At 53.9% G+C, this 22501-nt stretch overlaps 1 pseudogene; it reads left to right on the top strand.

The window, feature by feature from the left end:
• Positions 1-21702, top strand: part of LOC134387326 (active breakpoint cluster region-related protein-like) — a 45438-nt pseudogene extending 23736 nt beyond the window's left edge.
• The last annotated feature ends 799 nt before the right edge of the window (positions 21703-22501 follow it).

The raw sequence follows: 22501 nt of genomic DNA, 5'->3' as shown, positions 1-22501 counted from the left end.
GCACTCAATGGGAAGCAGATGGAGGCTGAGTCTCCCTCCTGCCCACCTCCCCCCTTTGGGAATGCCACCTTGGCAGGCAGGCTTGGTGCCCGCTCCCCCAGGCCCACCTCCGAGGGGTGGGCAACAAGCAGAGAAGCTGACCCAGAGGGCACCTTGGGAACAGATTCCTTCAGGCCCTGAGAACATCCAACCCCTCAACCAAAAGAAGGGTGCTCTCCTCTCGGCTCTGAGATGGGGGCTCCCAGGCTCAGAGGTAGAGGACCCAGGGCTGATCCCAGTTGGCCAGCCTTGGGTGACCCGTCAGAGCCTGGCCTCTCGAGCCTGCCTGGGATGAAGTGAGTCCAGGGAAGTGAAGGGAGCAGATGTGCCTTGTGTTCTGTGAGCTGCTGACCTTCCTGCAGGCGGAGGCTACTGCTTCATCTTCCTGGAAATCCAACGAACTGGTCCCTAGGGTGGTCCCACTGTTGACTTTTTCCAAAAGTTTTGAGAGGAAGACTTAGCAGAAGAATCTCCAGGGAACTCCCTGAATTGGGGCTGAGGCTGCATGTGAATACCGACAAGGGGTCACCTGAGGGTGGGCCCTGCTGGCCTCCCTCAAGCCTGCAGTGGCTGCAAAATCCACAGCAGCCCCCAACAGCCAGCCCAGCCTTTGCCATGTGCTGAGGAGGTGGGCCATGTTGCTACTAGGGGAGGGTCTAACCCCCAGCCAGCCTGCACCCCATGGGCTGGGACAGGGAGGGCTGGACACAGCCTGCTCCTACCCTTGGAGGCAAAAGCTAAGCTGTATTAGCTTTTGGGCAGACCCCAGAGTGACTTGAGAATGAAGGTGACCCAGAGTGACTTGAGAATGAAGGTGACTGGCTAGATAAATGTCATCCCATTGTAAGGCCACCAAGGGGAACTCATACCAGCAAAGCAGTAGCTTAGAGTTTTCTCAGTGCAGGGTGAGAAGTGGAGATAAGATGAGTTCCAGATCCAGGACTCTGACCTGGAAGCTTCCCTAAAAAGCCCCTAATCTCCCTGACCTCCACAGCTCCTCCACCCTGAGGGAGAGCAAGGCCCACGGCCATGGTGAAGAGAAACAGCATTCTCGTGAGAACTGTCAGAACCGCCCTGAGCCCACCTGCAGAACTTGAGGTTTAAGTCATAGTCGCTTGAAAGGAGATCAGCAGGCTTCAGATTCTGCCTGCAGAGCTTGGGAATTGCCGGGAGGGACTTGAAGATCCCCCAGACAGGCTAAAGGAGGTGTGAGCAGGTAGGTCCCATGTCCCCACTTCAGCCAGAGCCTCTGTGCTCTGCTTCTGCTTTTATCTGGGGGAAGGGAAACTTTAGCAGAATTCGTTTGGAAGAAAAAGGTGTGTGTGGGGGGGTGTTCTTCAGCTAAAAATAAAAAAATTCACTGAAGACCATTTGTCTGGTCCAAGTTCCCAATGTGACAGGAAACGGCCCAGAGAGAGAAAGTGGCTGCTGAGTCCACAGTAACCAGGCAGGATGCAGCCCAGGTGTCTGGGCTCCCCAGAGCTTTCTTCTGGTCACTGAGCTCAGAGTGGGGTAGAAGGGAGTTGCTCAATAGCAGAGGAGGGGAAAAGCACAGGGAGGCTCAGCAGACCCTGACCTAGTTTCAGACTTTGGCCCCTCCTCCCGAGTCTTTCATGTCTTCAGTTTGTGGCCCGGGAGGCCCTGGTGTCCAGAGCACACCCCCTGGGGTCTTCATCCCGCTGGCTGTGCTGGGAGACCCCGGCCACCCCACCCTCCCTCCTGTGAGGAGGGGCAGGCAAGTGGCCAAGGGGGTCTTGGCATGCTCCTGGCCTTGACTTGTGTCCTGGGGTAGGGAAGGAGTAGATGGGTGTGTGAGGGCATGCTGCCCACGCTGTTCCTGGGTGTTCTAGGTAAGCAAGATGTTTCCAAAGGCTCAAGTGGATTTTCCACCCTTTTCCTTGACCAAATATGGGTGAGAATCACTAGGGGTTGCCAGGGATGTGCTGTTAGGACAGTTCTGCAGCAGACAAGCTCTTGGGCTATTTCAGCCTCTCCTATCCACCTACAGCCACCAAGTACCCTTGAGACACCAGCCTGAGGTGGCCAGGCACAGTGGAGAATGGAGCTGTGTGGGAAATAGCACGTCTTTTGGACTGCCCCCTTAACCAGCACAGGCCTCTGGGGAGACGGGAGGACAGCAGGTTACCTCGGGCAGTCTTGGTCTGGGCCATGGAACATCTAGGTTTTGATCTGGCTGCCTCCTTTCTTTACACTGTGCACATCGTAAACCTTGAGCTCACCCTGGAACCTGCTCCCCAGCCCCAGCCTGTCTGTCTATAACCATCAATAGCCCTTTATCCACAAAGAGTTGAGATTGGAGAGTTCAGATTGCTGCAACCCTATGCACAGCTGTTTAGCAGGGACCAGAGCCCTGGGGGGGTTCCGGGGACTTGGGCCTAGACTGCCTGAAAGAGCCACCAGTTGCTGTCTAGTTATCTCCTTGAAGGGGAGGGTCACTGATGGGGTGGGGTGTGTGGGGCTCACTCGCTTTATCAGAGTTAACTGTGAGCTCTACAGAGGCCTCCCTGCCTGGCACGCAGTGGGTATCAATTCAGTGATGAATGAAAGAGTGAGTGAATGAAATAGGCTCAGCTCTACCACTGGCTGCTTGGCGACTTTGAGCAAGGTGTTCCCCCATCTGGGCCTAATGCAGGCCTTGAATGTTGCAGATATTCAGAAGGTGTCCATATAAATGGGCCTCAGTGTCTCACTCTAGGAAGACCTCTGCCCTCCTAACCCATAGTTGGTTAGGGTAGGAACAGAAAAAGTTAGAACACACAATAGGGATGTAAAGATGACAGAACCACTAATGTTAGGAGACACTCCCACCCCCATCTCCCCGTGGTCCTCCCTGTCATGGGCCATCCTCCCCCCAGCTCCCTCCCCTCTATGTGGCACTGGGCTCTCTACACTGCCCTGCTGTCCCCTGCTGTCTCCTGCTCTCCCCTGCTATCTCATCCAGGGCTCCTGTGCCTGTCTTTGGGCAGAAACCCCTCCCAGGGTTCCTTTCTGCACCTTACAGCCTCATGCCCCAATCACCTTCCACCAGTATCTGGCCTCTCAAATCTGTCCTTGGGGCCCAGCCCATGTTATGCTCCTCTGGGGCTGAGAAGGAGTGTTCTTGGCAGAACCAACCATATCCCTCCTGGTGCTCATCCTCGGCTGGATGCCAGGCTACTCTTGGGCCCCTGCTCCAGCATCTGGGACTCTCTGGGTAGCCTATTGGGGTTCTCCCCTTCCGGGCTGTCCCTGCTGGTGTGCCTGTGGCCTTGGTCTAGCTGGCTGCTCAGAAACCCCCTTTCCTGGGTTAGCGTCATTTGAGGGAGAGGATAGGGACAGGAAAACGGGTTCTAGAGGAGTGCAGGCCCTCTCTTGCTTGGCCCCAAGCCTCACTGATACCCCAGGCCCCCAGGGAGCAGCCTGGTGGTGCAGGAGTTAACGCAAGGGACTGGATTGTGTTTAGCAGCTTGCAAACTTCACTTAGTAGGGGCTGGTGGGAGGGGCGCCAGCTTGCCAAGAGTTAAACCACGCGGGTTGGGTTTTTTGGAGGGGGCAGCTCCGGTGCCTCCTTTGAGTCACCTCCTTCGGTGGGGGCGGGGCGTTCCTCGAGCTGCCTGTGGCCGTCTGTGGCGCCTGCACTCTCGGCGTCTCGCGAGCTGCAGTCCCCGCGGAGGGACGGAGGGACGCGGAGGGGAGGACGAGCCCAGCCTCGCAACATGCGCTGCCCCGGCCGGCTCGAGTGACAGCCCGGGCGGCCACAGGGCTGAGCGCTCCGCACAGCTGCTTCCGTCTGGCGCTGCCCGCACGCCTCCCCGCATCCTCGCCTGGATCCGGCCGCGCAGGCCGGGCCGCCGCTGGCATGACCGACGTCCTGCTTCAGCTCGACTGCAGCCTGAAGGCGGTGTGCGAGCCCCTGCAGCGGTGCTGCCTCGATGGGCTGGAGGAGCCGGGCGGCAAGCGGCCCCCCAACACGGGCGCCCGGCTCTGGGGCCGCGTGCGCAGCAGGCTGCTACGCCAGAAGGTGCTGGGGGCGCTGGAGGGGCTCGAGGGAGTGGGCTCGAGGGACCGAGGGAGGGCTGGGGGGCGCTGTCTCTGCCTCTACGTCTGCCGTTCGAGCTCCTGTCTGCTCCGTGGAGTCCTGGGACAGAGACTGGGGTATGTGTGTGGATCTGCTCTAAGTGGCTTTAACTTGGTGATTAATGCCGGTTGTTACCCCCACCCCAGCCCTAGCTGCTTTCTTTGCATCTGTCCCTGCCTCGGGAAAAAGGGGTGCTGTGTCCTATGCAAGTACATTCTGTCTGGCTCCTTTCTGAGTTTATACCTGCAGGAATGTGAACAGACTAGACAAGGGGCTCCTGGGTCTCAGTGTCCTCGCACAGCGCCCAGACACCCCCCCCCCCCCGCATGCAGTGGACGTTACTGGCTGTTCTTCTGCTGAGGGGCATCTCAACACCATCTGCCGTATGAGGTTTCTTTGTGCGGAGTTGTGGTGAGGTAGTGATGCTGCTGAGGCTGGGGACTGCCTCTTAAGGGACCATCCAGATGACTTCTGGCCCAGTGCCAGCTGGGCACCAGGCAACCCAATCAGTGTGCCAGAGGGTTCCTGACCCAGCAGGCAGCTCAGACCAAGCTATGCCAGGGCAGACTGCCAATCCTGCCTGCAGCCCCAGACCTGAGTTGGGATTAAAATCCAAGATGAAAACTGACTGTCCTGCAGCTGGGCAGGATGCCTTAGGCTGCCTTAGGCTGTCTTTGGGCCCTGGCACTGGGCGACCGAGGAAGAGCCAGACCTAGTGGCTAGCACACACTATGCACTTGATAACTCTGCAGACCAAATCAACCACCTAAGTAAGATGTTGCATGGTGCCAGCTTTGGCTGGCCAGGACCATACCCATCTTTCGAGGTAGTGACAAGGGGGGTGTTGGCTAGTCTGTGATGGGGATTTGCAAGCCCTTCTGTAGCTCAGAGGAGGACCTTCTGTATAAGCTCTTACTGCCAACCAGCATAAAACTGGCACCTGCTGAAAGGAGTGATCTTGGGCATGCTGGCTCCTTGTTTAGTTGTATTTCCTACCACTGGGGCATACTTGACCTCCCAGAGGTGACATCAGTCCTGGAAATTGCTGGGCAAGGCAGCAACTTGAGCTGTCCTGCATTGGCCCTTGTGTCACCTGCAGCCTCCCCGGGGACCAGGCTAGCAGAGCTCTGCTGGCCCCAGCTGCTACCAGAGCCCCCTTGTGTTGAGGCAGCATGGAGCCATTCCCACCCTGCAACCTCTCCTCAGCCCCTGCTGAGGTCCGCAGACACCAGCCTGAAGCTCACTATCCATTCCCAAACCTCAAGATTGGCAAGAAACTGACCCAGCAGGTACCTGGCCCGGTGCTACCAAAACAGAGCCTTTCCAGTCTACCTGCCCTTTTCAGGGAGGTGTCTGGCAGGTAGGGGACCATTTCTAAACCCTGAAGTCCCAGACTTTCAGTTTTCCTTTCCTTGTGCATTTGTGGATGGCAAAACAGAGCAGCCACTTTAAGAATTCTTCAGTTTGCCTCTGGTGGTGTCTGATGGTGATCTCTGGGCAAGGGTGGCAGACCCACCAGGCACTGGGCTGCTGAGCTGGTTGGCATCGGTGCAACTGCAGGGTGGCTCTGGCACTTGGATGCTCTGTGTGGTAGGTAATTCAGTGTCCTAGCACGGGCTGTGTGACAAAATGTATCAGTGTCATGGACATAAGTGTCTGCACTGTGGGTGACAGAGGGCTATCTACCCTGCTGTACCTGCCTTGCTGCTGTAGGTGAGCAGACAGGGTTGTGGAGCCAGGTCCTCTGTCCTCTTTCCTCCTTTCCACAGTCATGCTAACCCTACTAAACCCCGCCCCCCCCACCTTATTTATTTATTTTTCCTTAGTGTAGCAGGCTCACTGCTAGGCTGAGGGGCCAGGATTAGGCAGCAGTTGAGGTGGGGTGGGGGAAGGGTGCCAGGTACTGCCCAGCTTGGTAGGAGGGATTGTCTCCTTAACTCCTCATTAACTTCATCCTAAGGATTTGCTCTTGTGAATCCTCATTAACTTCATCCTAAGGATTTGCTCTTGTGAATCCGGGATACACCTGTGGTCTTCTTGCTCCCATTTAACTAAAGATTCATTAAAGGCTGGGGATGGGGGAAGGAGACTGACTTATCTGGAGACCAAGTGCTGGGGCTGAAGAATCTATTCAGATGGAAAGATCCTAGTATGGAAACCAAGCCTTTGAAATGGTGCGGGGACTCTGGTCCCAAGAGTCTGCTGTTGCTGGGGGAGGCAGGGACCACTGGGGCTCTCACCATTGGGGCCCAGTGGGGGAGGAGTTATGGTTGGGCTGTTCTTGTCCCCAAGGAGAGTTCTGGGGCTGAAGCCTCATTCCAGCCCCTGACTTGGCAGATGGTTTGTTCTGCAAGTGTTTAGCAGAGGAGACACATGGCATCTGGATTTGTGGGTTCTGCCAGTGCTCTCAGTGTTTAACCTCACGTTGCTACTTTCCTTTTCCTTTTCTTTGCCTCAAATCACACTCAAGTATGCCAGGCTCAGTGCCTTGCTCTTCCTCCTGTCCTGCCTGCTTCTAGATTCTTAGGTTGAACTTTGGAGGGGAAGGGGCTGAAGGAGGAATCCCATTCCTAACCCCTGAAGTGTCTGAAAGTTTTAACAGGGTCACTCGTGGGAGCCATAGAGAGGCTAAGAGGGTCCAAAGTCAGGCCAGGTCAAAAGCATTTGTCTGGTGGGGAAATTGAGTCAAAGATGCTCCTGACCCAGACCAGGCCAGATAACTGGCTAGGGAGTGGGGATTCAAGCTGAACTGGCAGGGTCCAGGGTCGTGGAGGAGTGTTGAGGACAGCTTCTGATGGCCTTGTCTCTGCTTTAAGGGGTTGCCACGTGGCTCTGAGAATGCCCTGCTTCCAGAGAGCTTCTCTCAAGAAGCTGGAGGCTAAGCCTCAGAGTGAGTCCACCTGTTCTGCGATGTGGTTTGCTCCCCCTGCTTGTAGAGAGGGTCATCGTGTTACTTGAGGAAGGACAGGATGGGTAATCTCCTTTGGGCCACTTGTCTGGGAACCTTAGGCTTAGGACAGTCTTAGGAAGAGGGTCCCTTTGTCAGCTTGATTGCCACCACAGGAGAGCTCCTAACCCCTGCCAGAGTCTGTTACTTAATCTGACAGTTCTTCCTAACAGCACCAGGTATGCAAACTGTGTGCACATCCCTGGAGGCTGGGTCAGCCATTCACTGGCCATTCCTGCCTTTGAGGGTACAAGGGTGCTGTGTACAAGATACAGGTGAATTTATTTCATAATTCAGCTCTGGGCATCAAGAATGATCTCAAAACATTATGCACTAGAAATCTATCCAGGCCTTGGCTGCCCACCGCTCTGCCCTGCCACCCTCCTCCTCATTTGCTAGAGGGAAGAAACCAGCATCCTGTGTCTTCACCATTCAGACGCCCACCCACACCCCCACAGTGATCCCTCCACTGTAGACAAGAGACTGTAGCATCTCCCCTAGGGCTGGGGACCCTGCTGCCAGCCCACTTTCTCCTGGGTGTCTGTGGGCCGAGATTGTGGCCAGGCTAGTACAGGGGTTGGAAGCAGGGATAGGGTGACTCCCCTGCATTCCTACAGCCACTGTGCTTCCCACAGCACTTCCTTACCCCCCAGAGCAAGAAGGCCTTGCTCCTGGGGGCACACGGGCTATCTCCTGATTCCACAGAGCAGGAATACTTAATTCTGAGAATATGGGGAGCCCCGACCCAGACGCAGAGCCACCCACATGCACAAACCGTGCGCTGTTTCAGAAAGTCACAGACCCCAAGGTAGGAACCCCTGCTCTAAGTGAACTTGGCACCTGGGGAGGTTAAAAGGGCATTGGCCTCTCCAGCATCTCTGCAGTCCACAGACAGCCTGGCTGGTCAGCTACACTGGGCTTGGTGCCCCAGCTTTTGGATGGCCTGGACCAGGGAGAGGTGAGCCTGCCACCCGAGGTGGTTCCTGAAAGGCTGAAGCTGCCTAAGCCCAGTGTTGGCAGTGAGGCCCCAGGCCCAGAAGGGCAGGCATTTTGGACAGAGCTGAGGAACTTCTGCAGGTGTTGGTTTGGGGAGTTGCCAGGTGTTGGTCGAGGGGCACTAGTCTGGAAAAACCCAGTCGTCTGCTGCTTGGCCTTGCTGGCTGCCCACGTTGTTGGGAGCTGGCCAGCAGGTGCTGCTTCAGCTTCCTTTCGCCTGTCAAATCATGCTGGGGGCAAGAAGGGTATTTGTGTCCTGACAACCTCTTAGCACTTAGGGGAACACACAGCCCCCCCATACCTGGGACCTGCCTGCCCAATCCCCAGGAGAAGGCCACCGTCAGTCCTGGATTCCAGGGAGTGTTAGATGAAGGCCTGTTGTCCTAGGACTGCAGGATGGGCCCTGGAGAGGTGGAAAGTGGCCATGGAAGCTGCTCTTGGGCTTCTTCTGCAGAGAGGCTGGGAGGACCCTGGGATCCCCACTGAGATTCCTCAGCCCTGCTTAGAATGAGAGACAGTGGATCTTGCTCCTGAGCCAGAAGCTGGAACATCCCTGTCCTGGACAGTGACCCCCAGTGCGCTGGTGCCTCAGACGGGCACAGCCAGAGCAGCACTATCCAGTGGACCCCCCATCAGATGCCGGATGCCTCATCTGTGCTCGGGGGGCCTCCTCCTCAGGGCACCCCAGCCCTCAGGCTCATGTGGCACAGGGTGCCAGAGAAGGAAGGCACCAGGCTGGTAGGAGTTAAGAGGCTTCATTTTTCTAGTCCTGGATCTATGGTTTTAATTTGCTGTGTGACCTTGGGCAGATCTCTTCCCCTCTCTGGTTCTCTGGCATCAGTACAATGAAGGAGCCGAACAGGATGATCTCCTAGAATCCAGTTCATGTGATGATCTTGGCCGTGTCTCAGAATTCCTATTCCTAAGCCTCAAACCCTCAGCATGCTGGGAGAGGCTGGGTGGGAGAGGTCACAGGGCTGCCCCTGGGCCAAGGCCAGCCATTTACTGAGCACAGGAGAAGAGAGGCAAGCAGGAGTGTGGGCTTCCTGACCCCTGTCCTGAGGGAGCCCTGGTGGCAGGGCATTGCCGGCTCCATTCCTCACACCCCAGCACGTCCATCTGGTCAGGAATGTGGATGGGCACCTTCCTGCACTGGGCACACAGCCAGGAGTGGGGAGAAGTGCCCAGGGCAGGCAAGGCCCTGCCTCCTGGTACTTTCTGTCTTTAGGAGGAGACAGTCACTAAATACGATCATTTCAGGTCAAATGACTGCTATGAAGAAGGTGAAATTGGGTAATTGATTAGAGACTAAGGGGGAGGGAAAGGCCTGCTTGACGAGGTCATTTTTAGCTAAGATGCAGATGACAAGAAGGATTCAGCCTTGAAAGATCTGGGGACTGTGCATTCCAGGCAAAGGTACCAGCAGGGTGAAAACTCTGAGGCAGGTGCGTTCAGAGGCAGACAGGGTGCGTGGAGAGTGCAGGAGATGACACTGGATGAGGAGCGGTGGCCAGATCACAAAGGGCCTGGCAGGCCACGATGGGGGAGGTTGACCTTTAATCTATGTGCACAAGAGTTTAAACACAGTTTCAGTGATGAAGATAGGTTTTGAGCTCGTACTGAGTACCGGGGTTGTTCTCAGCCCTTGATGTAGGTTAGGTGATGACCTGCAAGGTATGCGCTGTTATCATTCACACCACTTACATATGTGGAAACTGAGGCTCACACCCAGATGAGGTCACATGAGTGGCTAAGCACAGGCCGTGCCACCTGCTTTATGTGGCCTCCGGGGAAGAGGCCCAGAGCCCCCTTGAGCCTTGTGGCTGTTCCTCAGTTGTCCACTTGTTTGGGTGTATTGAGGCTGCATGCCCTGACTGAGGGCTTCTGGAGGCACAGGGTCCCACCCATCAGCCTTGTCTGTGGTACCCAACCAAGCGTCATAGACATGGGCACCCCAGTTGCTTTTGATGGTGCCTGGTGAAGGTGAGATGCAGAGCAGGTATACGGCTTGTGGGGAGTTCACTCAGAGCCAGCCCGGGCGGTGGAATTGCTGGTGCCCTAATTTTCACTCACGGCAGGCTCTGTGCCCAGAAAGTGCTCCTGGCCTGGGCAAGAGGATGAAGTCACTTTCACAGAACTTTTATCATTCTTACCAAACCACTCCAAGCCCATAGGGAGGCCTCTCAGCCCATGGTGGACTTAAAGGCCCTTGGGAATGGGGTTGCTGAGGGCTGCCTCTGTATTGCTTGGGCCCTGACCAGTTCCTTTTTTCATGAGTGACACACTGCCCTTGCCCTTGCTAGCCTGGTGCCCCCAACATGGCCCTGGGCTTGGACAAGGCCAACTTCCTGGCTGTTAGTTTGCAGCCTAGTTCTGGAGTGAACTCTCCAGGCGGCCTGGGGCAGGGAAGGCAATGGTGGGTGGGCAGCTGTGGGGGAGATATGCTGACCTTGGGGGCCTCTGGAAGCAGCCCAGGTTTGAGTTTTGTCCACTTCTTCTCAAGGTCAGCCATGCCAAGTCCGAGAGCTAAAACTGTGGTGGGCACGGGGCCGGCTGAGCCACTGGAATGAGAGCGCTGGGGAGGGCAGGTTGCAGTGGGTGCTAAGAGGCTGACCTGGCTTCAATAAAAGCCTCATTCAGAGCTGCAGAGTCCCTTCCATATGTGGGCCTCGGGGACTTCAAGTTCTTGGGTGAGGGAAGGACAGGTGATAGGGTCCCCTGCCCCAGGCTGGTGAGAGATGGAGAGGAAGGCTTAGGACTCTCAGTGGGGGTCCCTGAGGACATTCCTGAAACCCAGCTCTAGAGGACGCTCCCCACCCTTGGAGCCTCAAATCCTCTTACCCTCCTGCAAGATAACTTTGGTGCTTCCTGTCCTAGAAATGAGGCCACTTGGTCCAGAAAGGTGAGGTGGCCTCTCTCCACCACCTGCAGGGTTCCCAGCAGAGGCTCGGGATTCTGTTGTGGGGGACCCAGTGCTCTCCTAGACATTAACCCAAAGGTCAGTCATTTCCCTTTGGGAGAGGTCTGAATGTGTAGCCACGATTCAGTGGCTAAATGCAAAGACAAGGAGAAAATAGTTGAGCTGCTGTCAGTGGCGGTGTTGCAGCTCAGATGTTCATAACTTTTTCAAGATGTTTGCGACCCATTCCTGTCTCCTCTCTGTGCCCCCCCTTGAGGGAGCCCCACTGCACGTATCTTACCTGTGGTGGAAGGAGGAACCCTTGGTGGGCCTCCCCAGCCTGGCCCTATGAAAGCCCCGTCTGTCTCCCTCCTTCAGATGATGTGATGTCCCCCAGGTACTAGCTCCCCTAGGCCCATGGGTGGCACTTGTTTGCTGGGACTAGAGGGTGAGCAGTCAGGTGTTCCTGACTGTCCACTGACATCTAGGGCTGGCTCCTCCACCCTGAGCACTAATCTAATGAGGAAATAGCAGAGTCCACATTTCCCAGGGGTTATAAATAGCCACAGCGGTTTAGGCAGCATCATTTCTCTGGAAAATGTCCCATGTCCCTCTCCACTCCCCACCCTCCCTTCTCTGTATTTAAATGACATCCTGAAATAGAAGGCTGCTGGCCTCCTGGGAGAAAGAATCATTGTTAGGGTGACAAGGGGCTGGGCAGACCTTCCTGAGTGGTGACCAGGACATTACCTGCAGCAAGGACAAGGAAGATGGCAGGGGTAAGGATTCACAGCGAAACAAGAAAGCGGCATCTTACCCAGGCCTGGCCTCAGAATGGCTGGAGCGTGTGACAGCAGCAAGTACACCTGGCAGGCTGCAGAGGGGCAGGAGCTTAGTGCAGCAGGAAGACAGAGAGGATCTGAAGATCCTGTGGCCTGGGGTATCCAGGAAGGTTTTCTGGAATAGGCAGGGCTAGAACTGGGCCTTAGCATCAGGAGTTGCTTTTTCTTGCTATTTGGCAGCTGGAACAGAAGCGACGAGAAGGGAGGGAACAGAAGGACTGTATGGGAGGTGGCCTGCCAGCACCCAGGTCTGCCTGCTCAGCAGACCACACTCCAGGAGGCCTGATGTCTTTCTGGGTAAATAACGATAACAGCAGCTGCTGTTATTGCTGAGATGTGCAGGTGCCAGGTTAGGTATTTTGCACGTTAGCTTGCAGCTTTAGCGGAGAGGGTGGGTCAGGGAGACTGGATTTCATGCCCCAGATCTCACTTCCTAGTTGTATGGCCCTGGGCAAGTTCCTCATACTCTTTAAGCCTCAATGTTCTCATCTGTAAAATGGGAGCTGCTGTGAAGGCTTAAACCTCACAGGTTTGTTACAATAATTAACTGAGATGCTGTATGTAAAGAGCTTGTCGTAGTGTCAGACTTATAGGACGTGCTCAAAATATGCCAGTTGCTGTTACGTCTTCCATAACAACCAGATGAGGTAGGTACAGACACCCCCATGAGGAATGAGGTTTAATGAGGTTAAATCCTTGCCCAAATTCACACAATTGGATGGAAGACCCAGATCAGCCTGACTCCAGTCCCTGGACTGTCCCCACTCAGGCTGTGTCCAGATGCTACAGCAGGACTCAGGGAGGGACCACGGGCTCAGTCCTTAGCAGCAGCCAGGGGGTACCAGGTCATGGGAGGCTTGGGCAGGGGAGAGGCTTTAGGTAAATTCAGCCAGGTACAGGGGCATGGAATTGGCTTGAGTCTTACGCTGAGAGATCTGCCTTCAAAAGGGTGGTCACTTCAGAATGTGACACTAAAAGGTAGCATCTGCCCCAGTAAGTTGACAAAGAGCAGTTAAGGTCTCTCTACCTGGTAAGGCCACTACTGGACAGAGCTGGGGACAGTTCTAGGACCTGTGTCTGAGACCCAGTGGTGGGGATGGGATGTAGGAACTGCAAGGGGCAGCCCATGCTATAGGTCCAAGGAGGGTTTGGGACACAAAGATGTTTAGAGGGGAGAAGGTTTCAGGAAAGTGAGGCCAAAGTCAGGGCTTCCTTTGGGACGCAGGAGTAGCTGTGGCCTCAAGCCTTCAGAGATAGGGAGCCTGGGCAGAAGCCAGGCTGGTGACCACCTCAAGCTTCCCTGTGTTTGAGGAGGTACTAGGGACAGTGGTTCTCCCCAAGCGGTGTTTGGTTTTCTCAACACCACTCTGTCCAATTCCATCCCTCCTCTGGGCAGGAACTGACTGCTGAAGCTGGGCCTGGGCCACAGCTGGCCTGAATGCAGGGCCCCGAGTGAGCCCAGTGCAGACCCCAGATCTAGGTTTCCTCCTGAGGTGGCTGTTGGAGGAGCAGCGTGCAGACTATGGCACACATACCCCTGGTGGTGGGTGTGCAGAGCCTTTCCCGGGGCTATGTGGGCAGGGACAGTTTTAAGGAAATCAGCTTACAGAGGCTCAATTACCACAGGTGTTATTTCCAAAAAGCGATCTGCCTGAAAGGCCCGAGGCTCACCATGGGGGCTTGGCCCAGGGCTCCCAGACCTCCTGGGTGGTGAACAGAGGGGCCTTAGAATGTTGGTGTAGGTGTTGAGAAAGTAAGAGACTCAAATAGCTGGTTACAAAGTCTTTCCAAAGTCAGGTGCTATCCAGTTCTTTGCCTTCCACAAAGCTGATGGAGGGCCTCATTGTCAGCTGAGAAATCATTTAAAATACTGTTTGATAATAGGTAAATATGCAATTTAAGGCAAATAACATGGAAAAAGTTTAAAGAATTGCATAAAATTGCTATAATAAAATTCTTCTTAGCCCCATCTACTTGTTTATGTGAACGAAATGTTTCATCATTTACATCTTTTAAAACAAAACTAAAAAAATTATGAACAGAATTGGTGCTAACCTCCATTACACTCTAGCAAAAAATAAATAATATTCACATAGATATGTCAACTAAAGCAGGAAAAATGTCCCCCTCATCTCATTAAGAGACACAGTTCCACCAAAATTTTTGATAGTGTTATTACTAATCAAATTAATTTGATAGTGGTAATTACTAATCCTGGTAATTACCAATCCAGAATTTGTTTTGAATATTCGGAAACTTGTGGTCTCAGGAAATTTTTCATTTCAATTTATAGATATTTTTGTGAAAGCAAAGTATAATGGGGTGATTAATAAAAGACTTGAAAATATGAAAATATAAGTTAGGACAAACTTCTTTAGGAGAAACGGAATAGAAACCTACATCCGAGGAGAAAAAGCAGGATTTCTGCAAGGGAAAGAAGAGTTTGTCGATATATTTTTAAAATGAATGATGGTGGGTATCAAATCACTACGATATTTAGGTTTCAATGAATACATTTAAAAGACTGATGTAACAGTTTTATTTTAAGATGGCAATATTTACATTATTTTGGAAATTATATTCTTTGCAGATATTTAAACTTGTCAGGGAAATGTTCAGATGTTAACATAAAAATGTACCAGGGAGTGCATAGTTTCAATTTTTGAGGGGAGGGAGTAGCTGGCAGGTAAGGGGATGCAATCAGAATTATTTTGTGGGGCCTTATTTTGAAGGCCACCAAGCTAAAGAAATGGAGTCATTAATAGTCCCTTGTGAGGGATGCTCCCCACCCTCCCCTGGCATCCGCACCCCTGTGGGGCCCCAACCCAAGTCTGGGGACATCCCCCATACAGAGTGTTTGTTTATTTGGGAGTCAACTGCTTAACCCAACTTATTACACTGAATCTTCACCCCAAGCCAGTGAGGCAGGTCTGTTACTGGCTGCCATGTATAGTTGAAAAAACGGAGGCTCGGCGAGGTTGAAATTGGACAAGGTCCCATTCTGGAAGGGGCAGAGGAGGGATTCAAACTCAGGCAGCCTGATTCCTGAGAACGAGAATGGAAACCTCAGTTTCTGGATCTGTGAGATGGGGTGGCAATACCTATCTCGCAGGGCGGTGGTCAGGAGTAAATGAGATGTGGTGGGCAAAAGTGCCTAACAGAATGTGCCCACCCTTTTATAGGGTGGGGGTCCTCCACTAGCCAGGGTCACCCTGCAGGGTGGATTTGGAGATAAGCATCAGGTTGTCCCCACCTTTAGTTCTGCACTCCTGACCACATAGCTGTCTGGTGAGCAGTTACCGACCAGCATCAGGGACAGCTCTGGCCTGTCTCTGGGCTGCCACCTCTCCCTCACATGCATTCTCTCTCTCTTTTTCTCTGCAGTTGGACCCACAAACTGTAGAGACCAAGAACTGGCACACGGATGTGATTGAGATGAATGGGGTGAGCTTGGGGAGCCAGGGAATGTCTGCACAGCGGGTGGGCAACCCTGCCCTCTGCTTTCCTCAGTGTCCTGTGCTGCCTCTACCTCTCCTAGCCCAGTCCCCCTGTCATCTGCCCACACCCTTCCCATGCCATCATGGGGGTGTTCAGGAAGCCCTGGGTGTGGAGGTAGCCTCTGTTTGTAGACCTGGGGAGGGGGACCCCATGTTCTAGGGGGCGTTCCTCAGGCACTCATGCCCTGGGGCCCTTGCACCTGCCTCACCCCCACCCCTCCCAACCAGATCAAGGTGGAATTCTCCATGAAGTTCACCAGCTGAGATATGAGCCTGAAGAGGACCCCATTCAAAAAGCAGACCGGCATGTTTGGTGTGAAGATCAGCGTGGTGACTAAGTAGGTGCTGCCTCTGGTGTCCAGTGCTGGCACCCGTACCTGGGTCCCCACCGGTCCCTGCTCCCAGCCCTCTCTGCCTGCTCCCAGCACCTCATCAGTCACCCCAGGTTCAATAGTCACAGACGGTCAGTGTGCAGGCCAGAAGTGGCCCAGTGAGCTGTGTTCTCTGCTCACACAATGCTTTGGAAATAAGCCAGCATTTAAACATTGGAAAGTTTCATGTGAAAGTCCCAGATTGTCCACTTCTTGTAATACATGGGAAGATTTCACAGCTGGGAGCCCACATGGTGGCTCGACAGCAACAGGCTGGAATCCATGGAGTGGCTGCCCCTCAGGAAAGGACATGTGTCCTTCAGCTTATCACCACCCCTTTGTCCCCTATGTCCCCAGGACCTGGCCCACCTCCGTCATGCAGGTTACCTGCTGGGCCCCCCACAGGCATTTGAAGCTGAGGGAACAGTCTTTCCCGAGTCTTTAGGCTTATCTCCCAGGTCTTTCTCCTGCCTTTGTCCCTGCTGTCCCTCAGCAGGTAGCCTTGGGTGCGCTGGGGTGGCTGGCCTCTTTCTCAGCCCTTTCCCTGCCCTCACACCTGATCCCAGAGGTCAGAGCTCTCCACAGCCTAGGCATGCAGGGGTGAGGTGACCACAGTGGGGCCGCCATCAGAGGCCTCCCTCCACCCACCCTCCCCTCACCCCCGTTGCCCCCAGGCAGGAGTGCTCCAAGGTGCCCTACATCGCCCGGCAGTGTGTGGAAGAGATGGAGAAGAGGGGCATCGAGGAGGTCGGCATCTACCGGATCTCAGGGATGGCCACGGACATCCAGGCGCTGAAGGCTGTCTTTGATGCCAGTGAGTCTGGGAGGCCCAGCCTGGGCAGGAGGGGTGCCTGGGTGGGCTCATGGGGCAGGAGAGAGTTCAGTGGATCCAGGAGGCCTTCTCCCTGGAGAGGCCTGGGCTCACCCATGGCAGAAGAGCCTTGGTCTGTGGCCTGCAGTCCACCATGGCATGGGGTAGACCATTCTGAGTCCCCATGGCTAGCGCCTTTTCTGCATTTTCTCATGCAGTCCCCCACCCCTCTAAGCCCTTATCTACTGCTACAGATAAGAAGACCAAAGAAGCTCAGAGAGGACAGTCGCTTGTCCAGGATTACCCAGCTTATAGGTTTTGAGCCTGGACTTAAATTCAGATCCTTCTGACTCCAGAGTTTGTGTTCCTGGCTTTCTTGCTACCTCCTGGGTGCTTAGTGGGCTGCCGGGAAATCAAAGAGCTTTGAACCTAGGCTTGCTGGCTCTTGCCTCCCTCTGCTATCTCCAGAGCCTTGGGTGCCCTTTGGGGCCAATCTTCCTCTGTATAAACTCCTCAGTGGCAGGGCCTGATCTTTCTGGTTGCTTCTTACCCCATCCTACTGGTTTGGGCTGCAGCAGCAGCAGCATACCCAGCAGACAAGAAACCTGAATTGGCCAGGCCATTATGATCTCACATGGAGCTGAGAGGGGCTCAGTCAGGGAGCCTGGGGCAAAAGACAGGACATGGGTCTGGGACGTGCTGACACATGGCTCCTCTGTGCAATCTGGAAGCTAAGCCTTTGTTGAGATTTTTTTTTTTTTTTGTGGCTAGCCAGTACAGGGATCCAAACCCTGGACCCTAGTGTTATCAGCAACTCGCTCTAACCAACTGAGCAAGCCAGCCAGCCCCAGGACATGATTTTAGCTATGAAAAATGTGCAGTGCCTTCCAGAGAGGGGCTGGAAGGAGGGCGCATGCTACATGGAGTGAACGTGGCCCTGGATCTCTGGGTAATGGGTCATGTGCCCTCCTGTTCCCTGGGAAGCAACAGCAGACAGACCCCAGCCTGCCAGGAACAGAGGGATGACTCAGAGGCCAACAGCCCCTGAACTCGCTCCCTCCCCTACAGATAACAAGGACACCCTGCTGATGCTGAGTGACATGGACATCAATGCCATCTCTGGTACCCTCAAGCTGTACTTCCAGGGACTGCCTGAGCCCCTCCTCACAGATCGACTTTACAGCCTTTATGGAAGGCATCAGTGAGGCTCCTGGGGGTCCCAAGGGCTGGGTTGGGCTGAGCCAGGCCACCCTGACCAGCAATGTAAGAGCAAGAGAAGATACCCGTGGCTTCCTTCACCCTGATCTTCCCAGTGCACCGGGAAGGTGAGGTGTGACCTGCTGGACCCTCTCACCTGCCTCTCTTCCCTCCTGCCCCCAATGGGCAGCCCTCTGTGCTTCCTACTTGGACACTGACCTCTTTGCTTGTCAGAAGCTGGCATCCCAGAGCCAAGGAGGAGGCAGGTTCAAACCAGGGCTCACTAGACATGGTTGTGCTGAGCCTTCCAGAAGGACCACCCTGCTATCTCCACACCTGTGCCAATGGCCCTGGCCCATAGGCCTCTTGCCTCCACCCACCTGGGCCAAATCCAGGCCCAGCACAGCCCTCCTGCCTACTCTTCTTCTGGGGCAGACCAGGGCTTGAGCTCCCCTGGAGGGTAAGAGTCCAAAGAAGGCTGCTTGCTCCCTTGCACCAGTGTCAGAGGTGGTTGAGAGCGAGCAGATGTCACATGTCACTGGCAGCACGTGTCACCACTGGCTACAATTTAGCCGTACAAATCGGGGCTTGGAAATGGTACCAGCAGCAAAGGCCGTGCAGTGAGGGGAAGGTAGGGGCTGCTTCCCACCAGCCTGCCTCCGGCTGAGTTAGCAGTCGTGCTATAGCCTCCCAGAGGAACCACCTGCCAACAACCCACCCAAACACCAGGCCCTTGCCTGCAGGATCTGCTCCCCTGAACACCTGGCAGCCTGGGCTCTCCCTCAGGGCCCCACAGCCCCGTGACCAGGGAGCTCTGTCTAGGGATTCCTGCCCCAGAAGCCGAGCCCTGCCCTAGCCACTCTCTCCCCACAGCCCTGTCAGACCCTGCTGCCAAGGAAAACTGCCTGATGCACCTCCTCCACTCCCTGCCCGACCCCAACCTCATCACCTTGCTCTTCCTGCTGGAACACTTGAAAAGGTAACAGGGAGGGGCCCAGGGTGGGGCAGGGAAGCCAGGGCTGCCCAAGTAGGGAGCACAAGTCCTGCCGTCCTGCCGTGGTGCCAGCCTCAGCCCCTCCTCATGGGCGCTGGCTGCTGTTAGGCCATCCACAGCAGGGTGAGAGTTGGCTTTTCAACTTCCTGCACTCACATTCTTCTGTTCTGAGCAATACTTGGGTCCTAATAGCAACCTCAGATATTGGCCATGAAATGCCTAGAATGGCAGGGCTAGAGCCGAGGACTGTAGACGGACTTTACAGTCAGTAGGTCCCAACCTATCAATTGTTCATTCAATCAATTTAGCATCTTTTAAATGAAATAGAATAGACAACATCAGGGTACACTGCAAGCAGTACACTTAAGTATTGGTTTGTTCAGTTACATATAGACGTGTTCTGGGTTACAACATAAAGTGTGTTTGTGATTGTGGGTCAATTAAAAAAAGTTTGGAACCCACTGGTCTTGGCCCACACTTCATTTAACAGATAGAGAAATTGAGTCCCCAAGCGCAGAAGGGACTTGCATGGGTTAGCAGCAGATCTGTCTTTAGAACCCACATCTTCCAAATCCTAAGTTAAGATTCTTTTCACCTTCCCTTTACCCCTTCTTGTCAGGTCAAACTGGGACCTGCTAAAGTTGATGCCTGCAGCAAAGTTCAGAATTGAAACTGGCCCTGAAGGTGTCCTCAGCACTCACTTTTGAGCCCAGGCCTGAGTGGGGAGAGAAGTTACTGGGCACCCTTTAAATCCACTTGCCCCCCCGAACCAAGGCGTTCCCTCCCTCCCCCCAAAGGGGGCTGCTCTATGGACCAGTTCCTCCCTGAGCTCAGCCCCACCCTAGGCCCCAGCACCCCACTGCAGCTCAGCCAGGCCAGGCTCGGGAGAGCCCACAGAGACCTGGACGCACCTGGGACTGGTGTCTTGTTTTTCTCATTATGAGACATTTTCCCTCTGGTTTGGCCAGGACCAAAGCCCTAACCAATTCCCAAATAGTTTGGTGAGCTTTGTGGGGAGGATGCACGGAGGAGGAGTGGGAAGGGAAAATTCATTAGGTTTTCCACCCTGGGAACTAGGCACAGTCTGTTCCCACATCTGGGCCCGGCTGGGGCTGTGTGTGTGTGTGTGTGTGTGTGTATGTGTGGTGTATGTGTGGTGTGTGTGTGGTGTGTGTGTGTGTGTGTGTGTGTGTGTGTGTGTGTGGTGTGTGTGGTGTGTGTGTGTGTGTGTGGTGTGTGTGTGTGTGGTGTGTGTGGTGTGTGTGGTGTGTGTGGTGTGTGTGTGTGTGCGTGTGTGTGTGTGTGGTGTGTGTGTGTGTGGTGTGTATGTGTGTGTGCGTGTGTGTGGTGTGTGCGTGTGTGTGTGTGGTGTGTGTGGGTGGGTGTGTGTGGGTGTGTGTGGGTGTGGTGTGTGTGTGTGGTGTCTGCATGTGTGTGTGGTGTGTGTGTGTGTGTGGTGTGTGCGTGTGTGTGGTGTGTGTGGTGTGTGTGGTGTGGGTGTGTGTGGGTGTGTGTGCGTGTGGTGTGTGCGTGTGTGTGTGGTGTCTGCATGTGTGTGTGGTGTGTGTGTGTGTGTGGTGTCTGCGTGTGTGTGTGTGTGTGTGTGTGTGTGTGTGTTTGTGTGATCTGGGTGTGTGTGTGTGTGTGTGTGTGTGAGATCTGGGTGTGTGTGTGTGTGGTGTGAGGGGCGTGTGTGTGTTGTGTGTGTGGTGTCTGCATGTGTGTGTGTGTGTGGTGTGTGTGTGTGTGTGTGTGTGTGGTGTGAGGGGCCGGCCCTGCTGCACAGCTGCCTGCTGGCATTGCAATGTTTGTCTGCCCGTTTCCAGAGCAGTCAGCAAGCACATCTGTGGCTCTTGCCCAGAGGGTGAGAACGATGGTGTCGAGGGGTGGGCTGGGAGGCACTGCTCGGGGCGGGTGGGTCTCAGCCCCTGAAACATTTCCTAGGACCGGGGGAGGCTCAGAGCCTCTCTGATGTGTGTGGTGATACTGGGCCTGCCTGGACTCCAGCCACAGATGGCAGCTCCTGCTGTCACTCAGGGGAAGGATCTACAGAGCATCTGGCCTGTTATGTAAGAGAAGCAGGGGAAGATCCAAAGGGACGCAAGTCGGGGTCCCGTGAGGCAGACCCTTCTGGAAAGACATGGAAGGAAAGCCCTTGGGCTCTATCTGGGATTAAGTCTGCTCCTGCCACAGCACAGCAGGCAGAGCCTTAGGTCATAGTTAGCAACTGCCGCTGGGGTTCCAGGCCCTCCTGCCCTTTCTCCGACTGCCCCAGCCACTGTGACTCTTCCTCTGGGCTACTTATCGAATGTCCAATGATGGGTAAATAGCAGAGTGGTTAAGATCATGGGTTCTGAAGGTGGACTGCCCAGATTCAAATCCCAGCTCTACCACTTGCTAGCTGTGTGACCTTGGGCAAGTTACTTAATCTCTGTATTTCAGTTTCTTCATCCCTGCAGTGGGGATGATGACAGCAGTACCTACTGCAAAGGATTGTGATGAGTATGAATTATAGGGAAAGTTCTTAGAACAGTAATATCATTATCTGCAAAGCAAGGGAGTTGGAGTTGATATCTGTGGGTGCTTGTGGCTCTGGCACTTTAATATCAGTTCAGGGGATGTCCCAGAAGCTGGAAACCTGTTATAGTAATATACTGGGACATAGCTGGGGCATTGGTCCCTTGGCTTAGTCCCATCCCACCGGGAGGTCTCTCCCTTCAGGAGGGGAGGCTTCCTCTTCCAGGACCACCTTCCAGGAGTCCTTACGGGAGTTCCTATAGCTAAGGCCAAGGGTGCTGGAGCTCCAAGTGGTTGGTGGGGAATGAATTCTTTCTTCTCCTCTCCCCTCCATCTCAGGGTTGCTGAGAAGGAGCCCGTCAACAAAATGTCACTTCACAACCTGGCTACTGTATTTGGCCCCACGTTACTGAGACCCTCAGAAGTGGGGAGCAAAGCACACCTCATTTCAGCTGCCGACATCTGGTCCCATGATGTCATGGCACAGGTACCACCAGCACTGCCCAGGCCATAGCTGGCGGAGGGGTGAGACAAGCCCCCCCCAGGGGAAGAGAGAGCAGGTCAGCGTCCCCACACTTCTCTCCTCCTGGGCAGCTGGGTTGATAGTCTGTAGGATGTCACCAGGGAGGCAGGGCTATAGACAGTCTTGGCCCTCCCAGGCCAAAACAAAGTATTTGAGCCTAGACAGGGGCCCAGAGAATTCCTGGAAGTGCCTCAATCTCAGAAAGCAAATCCAAGGATATAGGAAAATTCTAGAGGCTTTGTCTTCATGTGTGGAAGCTATGGGGTTGCTTCTGAGGTCAGGAGGCTTCCCTGGGATACTGGCAGTGATATTAATAATTACACTATATGTAAACAGTTTAAATATCCAATTAAAAGGCAAATTTTCAAAATGCGATTGTAAAAAAAAAAGGAAGATTCAAATTTCTGCTATCTGCAAGAAACCTACTTTAAATATAAAACATACAAATAGGTTAAAATTAAAGGAATGGAGAAGATATATGAGTACATTGCAAATCTAATTAAAAGAAAGCTGAAATGGTCATATTAAAATCAGAAAATCTACACTTCTGAACAAAGAATATTAAGTGATAAAATGGGATATTTCATAATGATAAGGGAATTGCTGATCAAGAGAATATGACAATCCTGAATGTAAATGCATCAAATAACAGAGCTTTAAAATCTGTGAAGGAAAATCTCATAGAATTAAAAGAATAAACAAATCCATTACCAAAGATCAAGTTTTAATATTTTTTTTTCAACAAACGATAGAATAAGTAGACAGAATAACAGAACAGCCATCCTAAGGT

The sequence above is a fragment of the Cynocephalus volans genome, chromosome 10 (assembly GCF_027409185.1).
Source record: "Cynocephalus volans isolate mCynVol1 chromosome 10, mCynVol1.pri, whole genome shotgun sequence".
Classification (NCBI taxonomy): domain Eukaryota; kingdom Metazoa; phylum Chordata; class Mammalia; order Dermoptera; family Cynocephalidae; genus Cynocephalus; species Cynocephalus volans.
The sequence above is the reverse complement of the archived record's forward strand: the minus strand, read 5'-3'. Positions and strand labels throughout refer to the sequence as shown.